The sequence below is a fragment of the Urtica dioica genome, chromosome 1 (genome assembly GCF_054948205.1).
Source record: "Urtica dioica subsp. dioica isolate 48M chromosome 1, U.dioica_male_clone48M_v1_H2, whole genome shotgun sequence".
NCBI lineage: Eukaryota > Viridiplantae > Streptophyta > Magnoliopsida > Rosales > Urticaceae > Urtica > Urtica dioica.
In genome coordinates, this window is record NC_142756.1 from 15,085,833 (window position 1) to 15,100,497 (window position 14,665).

Sequence of the window (14,665 nt, forward strand, 5' to 3'; positions counted from 1 at the left end):
TCAGTACGAGGATCGATTTGAGGAGGAGATCGTGACATCTTGCCCCTTTGCTTTGGAGGACCGCCGACAGCAGTTTATCTTTCACCAGGGGTTACGGCCCGAGTTCAGGTATCCGATGCTGTTGTGTTGCTGCCCGTCCATGGGAGTTCTCCGAGCGCGTTTGGCGTTTATGATTCAGTCCCAGGTAGGATGTTGGATTCCTCCAGGCTACGAGCCTGCCCCGCACCCAGCGTATGCGCCAGTACCACCAGCCCAGCCACCTCAGGCGCCGGCACCACCAGCATCGCCGCCGCACGCGCCACCGCCACCGCCACCACCCGCACAGCCACCTGCAGCTCCCCTTGTTATTGTGATCTCTGACGACGAGGAGAGCGAGGTGGAGGACGATGAGGATGAGGATCCCGTTGAGGATTATCCTCTTATGTGAGGGTGTGTTTAGGCTCGTTGTAGATAGTGGTGGTTAGTTTTTTTGAGAGGTTAGTTTCAGGAGGTTGATAGTTGTTGTACATGTTTTTTGATCTAGTAGACTTAAGCCTTGTGAGAGCTAGTCTACCTGTAGTTCTTTTGTTTAGCATGTGTACGTGCGAACTTGATGTTGAAAAGCTTGTTGTATCTTTTGACATGTATATATGGTTGTATATATAAAATCTCGTTTCAGTTTCAGTTTGATCATGTGTTGATTATGTCTCTCGCATTTCGGTATGGATATATGAGTAACCTTGTTTGTTCTCGTGTGTAGAACTGAGAAAATATGTCCGGACAAGACCCGTCTCCTACCGGAAATGCTACGGCGGCGGATCTCGCAGAAATGCGACACGCCTTGGAGAGACAGGCTGCCAGCGCAGCACAACGAGATCAGATAGTTGCGCAGCAACTTGAAGCCCAAAATCGCACGATCACTGAACTTTAGACGAGATTGAATACGCCACCTCCACCAAACCCGGAGCCCCCAGCTCAAGATGAACGACGGGGACATCCACCGCAGGCACGCGTGGATCCCCTGGAAGAGTTGAACTTCCGGATCCCTGATGTCGTTCCCCCGGTAGGCGAACCGGTGTATGAAAGATTTCGGAAGCAGAAGCCTCCGCAGTTTGGCGGTAACGTTGACCCCGCGACAGCCGAGAACTGGATCAAGAGGATTCAGCAGATTTGCAACTATATGCAGCTGTCAGATCAGGAGAGGGTAGCGTGTGCCGTGCACCAGCTGGAAGACGAGGCGAGAGGTTGGTGGGAGGTCGTAGCGTCATATGAGGACATCCACACGATGACGTGGATTCACTTCCTCAACTTGTTTCACGGAAAGTATCTAAGCGAGGCAAACCTATCGAACAAGGTACGCGAGTTTATGAACTTGCGACAGGGCACCCTGTCTGTTTCCGAATATACGGCGAAGTTCGATACGTTGGCCAGGTTTGCTCCTTCCTTGGTTCCCACTGATCAAGCTCGCAAGATGAAATACATGCACGGTCTGAACGTGGAAATTGTGAGCCAAGTGGATAGTGGCGACACCGGACCCCGTACTTATGCCAACGCTGTGCAGAGAGCGTTACGCATTGCTGGTTGGCGTGAAAGTGAACGAATTCCTGAGTCAAAGCCGGTTGCAGCACCGTCTTCTGAACCTGCTAGAACGGGGCAAGGTAATTCACAAGGAAGAACCCGATCTCTATCGCGATGGGAGAATCGGCAGCAGCAGAGGTCTGGCAATAGGTTTCAGCAAGGATCAAATAACCGATCTCAGGCGAGTTCTAACAACCGCTCGCAGTCCGTGAACCAGAAGAAGAATAAGGCAGACAATAGACGCCCAGGGCCGTCCAACAAGAAGCCCAGAAACTTCGGGAACCAGCCGTCGTCCCAGTGCTGGAGATGTGGCGAAGTGCATGATGGCGACTGCTTTGCTCGCACGTTGACATGTTTCCGATGTGGAAAAGTAGGTCATTTGTCGAAAGTCTGCCAGAGTTCAGAAAGAAAGGCTCCTGCACCAAAGGAACAACCAAAGGCTAATGCTCGAGTCTACTCTATCTACGAGGATGAGGTTCGTGCAGGATCCTCTACTGCCGTTACAGGTCAAATTTCTGTAGCCTCTTTCTCCGCATATGCATTGATAGACTCAGGAGCCACGAACTCATTCATTGCATCTAGAAGATCTGATCAGTTGAGTAGAAACAAAGAGACCTTCTCGTATCCGTTTGTTACGGTTACACCCTCAGGGGAGAGATATCAGTCGCTATACTGGTATAAAGATGTGCCTATTCAAGTTCAGGATCAGGTCCTTGAAGCAAACCTGATCGAACTAGAAATGGTTGACTTTGATGTAATACTTGGAATGGATTGGTTAAGTAAGCATTATGCAGTCATTGATTGTAGAAAGAAGTCGGTTTTGTTCCAAGAGCCGGGGCTTGAACCATTCCAGTTCCAAGGTTCCTCTCGGAAGTTGGAATTTCCCGTCATATCAGCACTTAAAGCGTTGAAGATGATGCAACAGGGATGTGCCGGATATCTCGCGAGTGTTGTGGATACTGCGAAGGCGACCAAGCCACAACCGCAAGATATTCCTGTTGTGAGGAACTTTCTGGATGTTTTCCCAGAAGATCTTCCAGGTCTACCTCCTGACCGTGAAGTCGAGTTTAATGTAGAACTCCTTCCAGGAACAGCACCGATATCGAAGACCCCGTATCGGATGGCTCCGGCGGAATTGAAGGAACTTAAGACGCAACTCCAAGAGTTATTGGATAAGGGATTCATCAGACCGAGCCATTCGCCATGGGGAGCGCCAGTCTTGTTCGTCAAGAAGGCAGATGGTTCGTTACGGTTATGTATTGATTACCATGGCCTAAATCAGGTGACAATCAAAACCAAGTATCCGTTGCCGCGCATTGATGATCTGTTCGACCAACTTGCTGGAGCAACTGTGTTTTCGAAGATTGATCTGCGATCAGGGTACCATTAGCTGAAGGTTCGGGACGAGGACATTCCAAAGACGGCTTTTAGGACTCGTTATGGTCATTACGAGTTCCTAGTTATGTCTTTTGGACTAACCAATGCACCTGCAGCGTTTATGAACTTGATGAATCGAGTATTCGAGGATTTCTTGGACAAGTTCATCATCGTGTTTATTGACGACATCCTGATTTACTCGAAAACCAAGGAAGAACACGCGCAACATCTAGAGATGGCTCTGACAAGACTACGAGAAAAGCAATTGTACGCCAAGTTCTTAAAGTGTGAATTTTGGCTGGAGCACGTTGTTTTCCTTAGTCACGTAGTCAGTAGCACAGGAATCATGGTAGATCCGACCAAAGTGGAAGCAGTGAAGCAGTGGAATCAGCCGAAGACGGTAACCGAGATAAGAAGCTTCTTGGGTCTTGCAGGCTACTACAGGAAGTTCGTAGAAGGATTTTCTAAATTGGCCATGCCGTTAACCCAACTGACCCGTAAAGGACAGAAGTTTGTCTGGTCTGAGAAGTGTGAAGAAAGCTTCCAGGAGCTGAAGAATCGTCTGACCACGGCTCCAGTGCTCACTATTCCTCAGGGAGCCGACGGATTCGCGATCTACTGTGATGCCTCTAAGCAAGGATTAGGCGCGGTTCTAATGCAGCATGGTAAGGTTATTGCTTATGCCTCGTGACAGCTGAAGGATTATGAAACCCGGTACCCTACGCATGATCTGGAACTCGCAGCAGTTGTTTTTGCGCTTAAAGTATGGCGACACTACTTGTATGGAGTTCATTGCGACATTTATACGGACCATAAGACGCTGAAATATCTCTTCACCCAGAAAGAGCTGAACATGCGACAAGGACGCTGGTTGGAACTTCTGAATGACTACGACTTTGAGCTGCACTATCACCCTGGTAAAGCTAATAAGGTCGCTGATGCGCTCAGTCGTAAGTCGGTAGTTTCACTAGCAAGTCTAGTTGAGACGTCCCTCAAGCTGAAGAAGGATGTTCAGCAGCTGGAGCTTCAGCTAATCACGGGAAGGATAGCTGCGCTCAGTGTGCGACCAATGTTGTTGGAACAAATCAAAGACGGTCAGTACGCAGATGAGTATCTTCTCAGCAAGATGTTTGATGCTCAGAATGACGCAGAAGGTAAGTTTACACTGGACGAGAAAGATGTTCTAAGGTGTAACGGGAGAGTCTGTGTACCGTCCGACGAAGGAATCAAGAGACAATTGATGGATGAAGCTCACGGAACGCCGTATTCCGTGCATCCTGGTGTGACTAAGATGTACCAGGACCTGAAAAAGGTCTATTGGTGGCCATGAATGAAGAAAGATGTAGCTGCATTTGTTCAAAGGTGCTTAACTTGTCAACAAATCAAGGCAGAACATCAGAAACCAGCAGGAATGCTTCAACCCCTTGAGGTTCCGCAATGGAAATGAGAGCAGATAACGATGGATTTCGTGTCAGGTTTGCCAAAAACCACTGCTGGTCATGACTCTGTCTGGGTTATTGTTGATAGATTAACCAAATCAGCGCACTTTCTACCTATCAAAACCACTCACACGGTAGATAAGCTTGCTGAATTATATATCAAGGAGATTGTACGTCTCCATGGAATCCCTAATTCAATCGTATCCGACCGAGATACTCGGTTCACTTCCAAATTTTGGAAGAGTCTGCAGGAGAATTTAGGGACAAGATTGAAGTTCAGTACTGCTTTTCATCCCCAAACAGATGGTCAGAGTGAACGCACGATACAAGTGTTGGAGGATATGCTTCGGGCATGTGTCTTAGACTTCCCAGGCTCGTGGAGTCGTTATCTCCCTTTGGTCGAATTCTCCTACAACAACAGCTACCAAGCGACAATCGGAATGGCGCCTTATGAAGCCCTCTATGGACGGAAGTGTCGCTCTCCAATTCATTGGGATGAAGCTGGCGAAAGCAAGCTGTTCGGACCTGAATTGGTGGAGCAGACTACAGAGGCAATCAAGACGATTCGAGCCCGAATGAAAACATCTCAGAGTCGCCAAAAGAGCTATGCAGACAAACGAAGACGACCGCTAGAGTTCGAAGCAGGAGAGAAAGTCTTTTTAAAAGTTTCTCCGATGCGTGGTGTCATGAGATTCGGGAAGAAAGGGAAGCTCAGCCCGAGGTATGTTGGACCTTTCGAGATTCTGGAGCGAGTGGGCAAGGCGGCATATCGCCTAGCTCTACCACCGTCGATGTCCAACCTCCATGATGTATTTCACGTATCGATGTTGCGGAAATACATGTCTGATCCTTCACATGTACTGCAAGATCAAGAGGTTGAGATTTCTCCTGACATCAGATATGAAGAATCAGCCGTCGCAATCCTAGATCGCAAGGAGAAAGTCTTAAGGAATAAGACTATACCTATGGTCAAGGTACTTTGGAAGAGTCACTCTACGGAAGAAGCTACTTGGGAGCTTGAGAGCGAAATGCAAAAGAAGTACCCTTCCTTGTTCTAAGTTTCGAGGACGAAACTCTTTTAAGGGGGTAGGGATTGTAATGTATAAACTTTTGTAAACGCTCTACTTGTGAAGTTTTTTTTAAAAGGACTTATGTGCAAAGTTTCGAGGGATGAGATTGAAAGAAAAAAAGAGAAACTAGGGTTGTTTTGAGAGAAGCGTGGCAAGCTTTAATTGGACCCCTTGTGTACGCGTGGCAAGCTGAGGAAACGCCACCTAGTCTCTCTCTCTCTTTCTTTCGCTGCCACCTCACCACCCCACTCTCTCATTTTTCTCATTCTTGGGTTCTCTCTCTCTCCTCTATTTCTCCTTCTTCTTCCTTGCGTCTCTCGGCCGAACGAAGCACAGGAACAAACGAAAAAAAAAATTGACAACAACAACAACCAAGCCTCTCTCCCCGGCCGGCCACCAAAATCATCACCACCCTCAATCATCTTCACCCTCCTTCTCTTCCTTCATCCTCGCTCTTCTTCCTCGCGCGCGCCATCAAGTCCCAAGACCGAGCGCCGCCGCGCGCGACCGCCACGAGCCACCGAGCACACCGACCACGAAGAGACGCCGGTGAACGAGTAGGAGAGTGTCGGAGAGTTTAATTCCTCCAGAAACGAGGTGAGATTCTTCTACCCAAATTGAAACTCAAGAAATTAGGGTTCGTTTTTGAATTTGGGGGTTTTTAGAATCCGAGTGAAATCTGTGAAATTGATTGGTTCTAGGTGTTCATTGAGCTTCGTGATTGATGTTTATAGCTCGAGTTTAAGGATTGGATTTGAATTTCCTTGGTTTGGTAGTGTTTTGGCCGAAAATCATGATGAGCTAGGGTTTGATTTGGGGTTTTTGAATTCCTGCGTTTCAATTGATGTTTCTGAGACGTTTTTAAACCTGTTTGAAGCTTGGGTTTTGATGAATATAGCTGTTTGGAATTTTGTTGAATTTTTGGACGAATTTTCATTGAAATTGTTATCTTGGCCGTGTGAGTTTTTATGACGTGTATTCAGATTTGTTATAAGTTCGTTGAGGCTGTGATGATAAGTTTGAGACTCTGGAAGTTTGGATTGAATGTTGTTTTTGGCTAAGTATATTGTTGGCCGTGTGATTAGTTTGGTTTGAAAGTGTTGTCTTGGTTAAGTTGTTGGTTGGCCGTGTGTTGTTGTGACCATGTGTTGATGTTGGTTGAGTGATTCATTCTGATGTTTGGCCGTGAGCTATGGTTTTGGCTGATTCGGTCTGTTTGTATTATGGGTTTTTCTGAGCCTCGGTTTGAGTTTTGAGATCGTCTGTGTTGAGTCGTTGGTTAGTATGGTTTCGGTTTGGTGTTGGGTTCGGGATTTTTGGAATCGGGATTTGGATTGTGAAACTGATAAGAGTTTGGAATTTAAGATATTAACTCGTCGTTGGATTCCAGGTTTGTATTACAGATCTTGACGGACGAACGGGAACCAGACGAGTCAAGAGCGACGAGATCAGTTTCTGAAGATATCAAGTGATAGAGTTATCGAAATAAAGCTCGATTAACTCGTGAGTTTTAAATCGCTTATAGCGTTTAAATACTCTTAGATATGTACTTTCAGAATTTAAATAAATAATTTATAAATTATTTATTTAACGATGCTTATGAATTTAATTTAATTATTCGTTTGGAATTCTCGGTTATTTTTAATTTCGGATTATTTGATTTATTTAAGACTCGTGATTATTCGTTGAACATTATCTCGTATCACTCTCGATAGGAGGATACGCGAGTCTTGAATAAACCTCCGAAAAACCGGGGAATAATAAATTAAATTCTCGAATTCCGTACCGACTCTAATCCCGACAACGAACCCTATTATCTTTAAGTAAACTCGAATCCATTAACTAACGGATGTTCAACTCCGGATGCTAGTTCTCTCGACGTCTCGACAAGTGCCAAGTGTCTCGAAGAACGTGTGAAGCAAGACATCTTCGGGAATCGTCAAGCTTTCTGTCGAACAATTCCGGGTAAGTGTGGAGACATAAGTCAACTACTTACCAAGGGTATAACCCTGTTTGTTTGTGCATTTGCTTGCTAGTAAACAAGAGTAGGTAAAAGCCTAAAAATGAATAAACTCGAAAGTTAAGGCTTCGGCCACTCTTGCTTGAAAACTTAGCTCGGGTTCGCCCGTTAGGTTCAAACGCTAACTTGAACCAGCCTTGTTTGCTTTGTGTGTGGTTAGATTTCTCTTCTAACTCTAGGAAGTAGGTTAGAATCGAGAGGACGGAAGAGCGATAGACTCTCAAATTCAATCGAGAGTAGAGAGTTCGAAAGTCACATTTCGAGCTTTCAACTTAAAACACTAAACGAGCTTCAAAGGGAAACAATAATTTCTTTCGGGGTTTATCCCGTCACGCTCTTCCGTAAATAAGTTTAACGTGTACGCTGCTAGCTGCAGTGTACCCAAACTTTAAACTCGTGTCGGTGGTACTCACAAGTCCCTGACTTGTGCTTGGCGGGCCATGCCGGTCCGTGCGCCGAGTACTCGAAGCAATGGGTGAAGGTCGCGCATCGCGAGCTCATTGCTTGCTGGAAGACTCACCGGAAGCTGCCTTGAGCACACCGGGGCGTAGTGGGTGATGGTCGCGGTTCGCGAGCTCACTATGCCAGAGACCAGTGGCGCTGACGTCATGATGAAGGAAGTACCACTAGTGGATCCCAGACAAGTGTTAAAACTTAGATCAGTTGACGACTGCTGCTCGAAGTTGGAAACTGGTCTCTAGTCGGATCGGGGGTTATAGCAGTGAGGAGTGTATAACCTTGCGGGACGGCTAGTATTCTAGGATGCGCGCTCATTAGTCACTTTTAGGTGATAGCTGCATCCTGCATTCTTGTTTGCTTGTTCGCACGTCACATGCTTTGCATTAGCTGCTTTTCTTTCATAGGCTAGACTCCCGCTTGCTGAGTCTTTCGACTCATAGTTTTATGTCCCTTGGTAATGTAGATAAGGGCAAGGCGGCAATGTAGACGATCGAGAAGGAAACTGAGACGGAACGCGTATCTCTTGACCTACGGGCTATGGGTTCTGGCTCGGGAAGTAGACCTCTATATATATAATGTTTTGAATAATATCGACTCTTCCTTAAATAATATCTCGTGTATATATGTAAAGTCGGGAGCTTCTATGTACATATATATGTATGTATAAGGGTCGATATACGACTTCTAGTTCTAAAAGAAAAACGAAAAATTTCCCGAGATTTCCGATAACCACTTTTGTTGTAAACGTTTCCGCACTTTTAATAATATCGTATTTCGTATATTATATGTTTTGTAAATTATGTATTTACTTTAAATGTTTTGTTTACATTATATTATTCATATATGATATGCTCCCGCTACGTGATGTTGGTTCCGTCGAGTCGCGGCTTGCGGGCGAGGTGACGACGTTCGCGGGTCGTGACAAGTGATGTCATTAGTCGGTGTATGATTTTTATTAAGTCTGGATCGAAGCTAAGAAGAAGTGCTCCTACATCGTTTAAGGTGAAGCGCTTCGATCTGGTGGTGATAGAGACGGCCACCATATCATATTCACTACCCAAGCCAGCCAAGATGTGAAGAACTTGATCATCTTCTTTGAGCTTGTAACCTACAAAAGCAAGGAATTTCACGCAAGACTTCATTTTGGTGAGGTATTTACGCATACTCATTGCCCTTTTTTCATGATCTGAGCTTGTAGCTTATACTGTAGGATCTTTGCTCTACATTCACCGACAAAGGTCTGTGCCTAGACCTCATAAGAGGTGTTAATACAACCAGTGGTGGTCAAAACAGCCTCGCTAATAGAGGCAAGAAGCCACAAATCCGGAAGTTGGTCTTGGCATTCCCAGAATTCAAAAGCTGGGTTAGGCAGGTTGTTGATAGTTTGAGGGGATGGTTGGGTTGTTCTTGTTAAGAAGTCGGTTAGACCATGTCCTCTAACAGCAACAGTGACTTGTTGTTTCCAGAGAATGTAATTTGTGTCTGAGAGTCTAATAGTGAGAACCTGATTTCCTAGGTTAACTACAAGCTGGATTGGTATGGCTATTTCTGGGTTGTTTTGGTTTCGCATGGCTGGGTTATTTCAGGGTCTGGTCGGACGAAGCGAAAAAGGCTGTCGGAGTGGGACTGTCTCGCAGCGAGAGGCACCGAGAGCCTGTTTTGGGCAGCGAGGCTCGGCAGCGGGACGGAGAGAAGCGCGGAGCTGGGGTTCGAAGCTGTTACGATGAGGGTGGGTGCGCTCGAGACGGGGCTGGTCTGTTTGACACAAAATTAGTAACGCAATCGAAATTACGGATCATTCAGCACAAAAAGCAAAGGTTTTTTTTAAAACGAATCCGATTCCAAACCGACTAAAACGGTTAATGTGATCCATGAATGCTGTAAATGCTCAGTTGCTATTATAGATTAAGAGAGACACAGAGATATAGATTGAGAGAGCTTACCCGAGCGAGAGAAGGCACAACCGAGCACGAGATAGCTCGGTGGTCGGAGTTCACGGTGGAGGCACGGCGGTGTGTAGCGGCTGAGAGAGAGAAAGAACGTGAGACCGAGAAAGCTCTGCACCACACCGGAGCTGGTGGCTGCGACGGGGTGGCCGGAGAGAGAGAGGGCACTGGCGGCGGTCCTCGTGACGGAGGCTGAGAGAGAGAGGGTCGTGCCGGTCGGAGGAGCGTAGTGGTGGCGGCGGCGACGGGGTGGCCGGAGAGAGAGAGGGCAGTGGCGGCGAGAGGTTGGAGGTTGAGAGAGAGAGGGTCGTGGCGGCGGTAGGAGCGTCGTGGTGGCGGCGGCGACGGGGTGGTGGCGGCGGCGACGGGGTGGTGGCGGCGACGGTGTGGGAGAGAAAGAGAGAGTCGGGAGATAGAGGCGTTTGTTTTTTTGGGCGAATTTGAGTTTTCGAATGAAAACCCTTCGAGCATGTGCTTTATATAAAGACTTTTAAATTTGGGTGCGACAAAGTCGCACCCAATGAAACCTTTGGGTGCGACATAGTCGCACCCAATGACATGTGTCAGTGGTTTCGGGTGCGACTTTGTCGCACCCAATGACATTTTGTAAAAAAAGGGGGAAGTTTTGGCCGCCGAAATTTTTTGGACATTTAGGTGCGACTTAGTCGCACCTATACCTTTGGGGACAGTATTGGGTGCGACTTAGTCGCACCCAATAGTAGTACCACACTATTGGGTGCGACTACTCGCACCCAAATTCAAAAATTTCCCGAAAAATTTTCAGCGCTTAATTGATTTTTGGGTCCGACTATTCGCACCTGAAAGTCTTTTTGGTGCGACTTTTAGGTGCGAATAGTCGCACCCAAAAGTCAACCGCACCGGAAAACTGTATTTGTAGTAGTGTCATGAAAGAGAAAGGTATGTATAGAAAAGGTATAAAAAGCAGCTTGATTTTATTGAAATATGTTCATTTCTTTTTATAGACAAAGGAATGAGTGATTTGAGTTTATACACAACCAATAAGATAATTACAACAATTTGTATGTAAAATAATGAATTGTAAAAACGCTGGCTTTTGTCCTTGTGAAGTTGTCAAATGTCCTTGCTTGTTTTCTTCTGCTTATAACAGTAAAGAATCGTTTCAACATATTATTCATAATACTTATCTTGCCACGTCATTGTTGCAGATGCAAGACAATGTCTCGTTTGATGTTGGGCGATAATATTTGTGTGACATTGCCGATTATCTTAACAATTGGTTCCTTACCATTATATCTAGTATATTTTTTTATTATTAATTTTAAACAAATAACATTTTTGTAATTAATTTATTTTATAATTTATTGCGCATATTTATGTATATTATAAAAATTTAGGGATATGTAAGAAAAAAATATAAGGGAGACAAATATAATTTTAGACTAAAAATAGTATTAAAATAATAGAAGTAGAGATAATATCATAGTTAAAAGTTTGGAGGACATATACCTTATAATCTCCACCTGGTTCCACCAGCTTTTACAATAATACTCTCAATCCTTTTATTTACCTATCTCATTGATAGTTCAATAACTTTCATCTTTCAAAAAATCATAATTATTGATTCAATTAACATTGATAAACTTTATATGGAGCAAACATGGTGTTGGCGTGAAGAATCACACAAAAACAATCTTGACAATTCGCAATGGAAAAAAGGATCGATTTAGATTTATTGAGATGAGCCTCAGAATTCCGTAACAAGATTAAATCCAACTTCGAAATAGGGGAAGAAACGTTAGCTCTGGGCCTTGGTATTGAGTCACGATTCGAATAGGACGATTACAGAAGTTCGGTATAAGAAAATAAACAATAATGATGTGGGTTAGGTGTCACATCGACCTCATATTTTATAGCTGGAGTGGGCAGTTGGCGAGCTATGGTATACTAGGGACACGTTGTGCGTCGGATCCAGACTTCGTCGTCATCCAGAGAGACATCTGTCATTGTAGACCCAGTCTAAGCGGAATGGTTATGAAATTCGTGTTGTGGTAGATACGTATTGTCCGGGTCTTCGGGGAGATGGTTGCTGCGCTTTGACTAAGCGACCTAGTTTACCTCGTCGAGAAGGTCAGCTCGCAGGTACGAGCATCGAGTTGTCTAAACTTAATTATCCAGCACGATTCTTTCAGTGGATCAGTACTTTCGTGGGCCTGGGCAAAACTACGACTAATTTGGGCCAAACATTTGCATAATAATGGAGGACAAAGTCCAACATCAACACTTGGTATGGATAAACTTGATATCCACATAAAAAAAACTAAGGGCGGAATTATTCGAACCATGAACCTTCTATATCCAGAGTAAATTATATAAACAATAATTTAGCGAACGTTTCATAAATTTTAGTCAAATAAACATTTGTTAATGTAACAATATTTAAAAATGTAAAAAATCAACTTTGTCATTTTCTTAATTGTAGTCAATTGATGAAATAAATTTTAAATAAAATATTCTAATTTGGTTAATAATAATTAAAAGAGTTGTTACCATACTAATATGAATTCGTTATTGCATAAATATTTATTAAATGCTACAAGTTTATTTGTAAATCAACACTAATTTTTTCGTTTGATTTTTGGGAAAAACGCAAGAAAAAAAGCATGAAGATGAATATGAAGACGACCAACTATTGACAATAATTAAAGATTATTAACTAGGCAAAAACCCATAAAAGAATCTTGAAGAAGGATATGAATACAATCACTTATTACAAAATTACGATTATTAATTGTTCATAATCTCAATAATTAACATTAATTACCAGTAAATTAACTGTTATTAATAGATGTTCACGATTATTAACCTACAATATTCATAAATAAAAAAATCGGAACCCATGGATTCAAGTGTGATGTTGAGTACTCCAATGACAGACGTGATTTTCTTTTGCTCGCTGAACATTCATAACCATATATGGAAAAAAAATAAAAGTATATGTGATCTACAAAGAAAAAAAGGAAGGAAATATGAGGTGCGGTGGCCGTTTCCAGATCCGTACGGCAGCTAAGGTGTGAAGGCGTGAAATCGAAGCTTAAATGTTCGTCGAAAAGAGCAATTACGAAGCAATTAGACTCAATCCTATCATATCTAATACAATTGGACGAAACATATTTAAATTTTTTAATATATAGATGTGTGTGTGTGTGTGTGTGTGTGTGTGAGAGAGAGAGAGAGAGAGAGAGAGAGAGAGAGAGAGAGAGAGAGAGAGAGAGAGAGAGAGAGAGAGAGAGAGAGTATAATCAACGCGATTGTTGAACTGAAAATTCACCTCAAAATAGTCTCGACAATTCGTGATAAAAATTGTCGATTTAAATTTATAAAAGGGCCTCAAGCTTCCGTTACGAGATCGATTTTCCTTCATAATATTATTTAAATAAATAAAAGTTGATTATAGAATAAAAGAATGGCTCGGGGTCTTTTTATTAAATATTAAATAAGGAATTTTCGATAAAAAAAAAAAAGAATTATGAAGAACATAGGAGAAATAAATAAAGAGCTTAAAGAAAATGGCAGGTGAAATTCTCTCCTCCCCTCCTAGATCTTCAAATGGAGGTATCTATTTATAGACCTCATGAGAAGTTGGTGAGCTCCATTGATTTTGGGGGCACGTCGTTGTTGAATAGGTCATTTCCTCTCAGCTTGTGATACGATCCGAAATTGACGAAGCGATTGAGAGTAGTGGTTGACTGGTTCTCGATATCTGAGATTCTATGAGCTCTTTGATAGTGCACTGGCGAGCTAAGCTAACGAGCTTATACAGAGAGCTAAACTGACGATTTGAGCCGGAGAACTAAGCCGAAATTGACGTAGCCCACCATGTGTCGTGTTCTATGAGCTTGGTACAAACTGATCAATTTGGACCCACACAAATTTGTATTAATGGAAGACGAAATAAATCATTTGATTAATAAACAAAACAAAATAAGTAATTTGAAATTAAAATAACCACTTCGAATGAATAAAAGACATAAGGAAAATATCTAAACTATGATTGAAGTGCCAAATTATCAACGTGATAATTTATTTAACAATTTCTAAACGCTATTTAGATTGAAATTTTATATTTGATGTGGCATAGTTGGTTATAAATATTTATATAATATAATCGACTAAATTACTGTGATACCTAGGATAGCCTAGTGGTAATTCCACACCACCTCCTGTGTGGAGGTCGTTGGTTCAATCCCCACAAAAAAAATCGACTAAATTACTTGAAACATATAATTTTGTTTTTGCCAATGTTTCAATTTTGTTTTAAATAACCTACGTAACGAGCACAGTCAACTTTTTTATAGCTAATATACCACTGTTAATTGGATAATCAAATTTAATTTTGAAATTAAAAATCCCAATCCATATTCAACTTTCTTAATTTTTTATTATTTAAACATCTATTTAAAAATCAACTATTTTATTCCAATTTTACTCTCTCTCTGTCTCCCCTCTTTTTTTGTAGGGTCCATTAGTAGAAAAATAATCAATTTAAACGTTTGACATTGCTAAATAGTCAACGTTTGATAAATTTTAGATAAATAGTCATTTTCATGTATTTACAGATATAAATCTTAGATAAATAGCTAATTTTATATATTAGGTCACGTCATTATTTACAGCTATTTATCTAATATTTACTAAATGTTGGCTATTTAACAATGTCAAACGTTTAAGTTAACTATTTTCCTAATTTTCTGTTTTTTGTTTATGTGATGCGAAGTCAATGTATGCATAAGCTACTTCTCATTTCTTTTTCTAGAG

General features: G+C 42.7%; 1 long non-coding RNA gene and 1 pseudogene across 1 annotated transcript; both read left to right on the top strand.

Moving 5' to 3' along the window:
* The first annotated feature begins 751 nt into the window (after window positions 1–751).
* On the top strand, window positions 752–4,264 carry LOC149407451 (uncharacterized; annotated as a pseudogene).
* Window positions 4,265–5,794: 1,530 nt separating this feature from the next.
* LOC149407452 (uncharacterized) lies at window positions 5,795–8,817 on the top strand. Its single transcript, XR_016301446.1, has 4 exons — window positions 5,795–6,040; window positions 6,834–6,946; window positions 7,314–7,408; window positions 8,386–8,817. It is a non-coding gene; the product is annotated as an uncharacterized LOC149407452 (long non-coding RNA).
* Window positions 8,818–14,665: the final 5,848 nt, after the last annotated feature.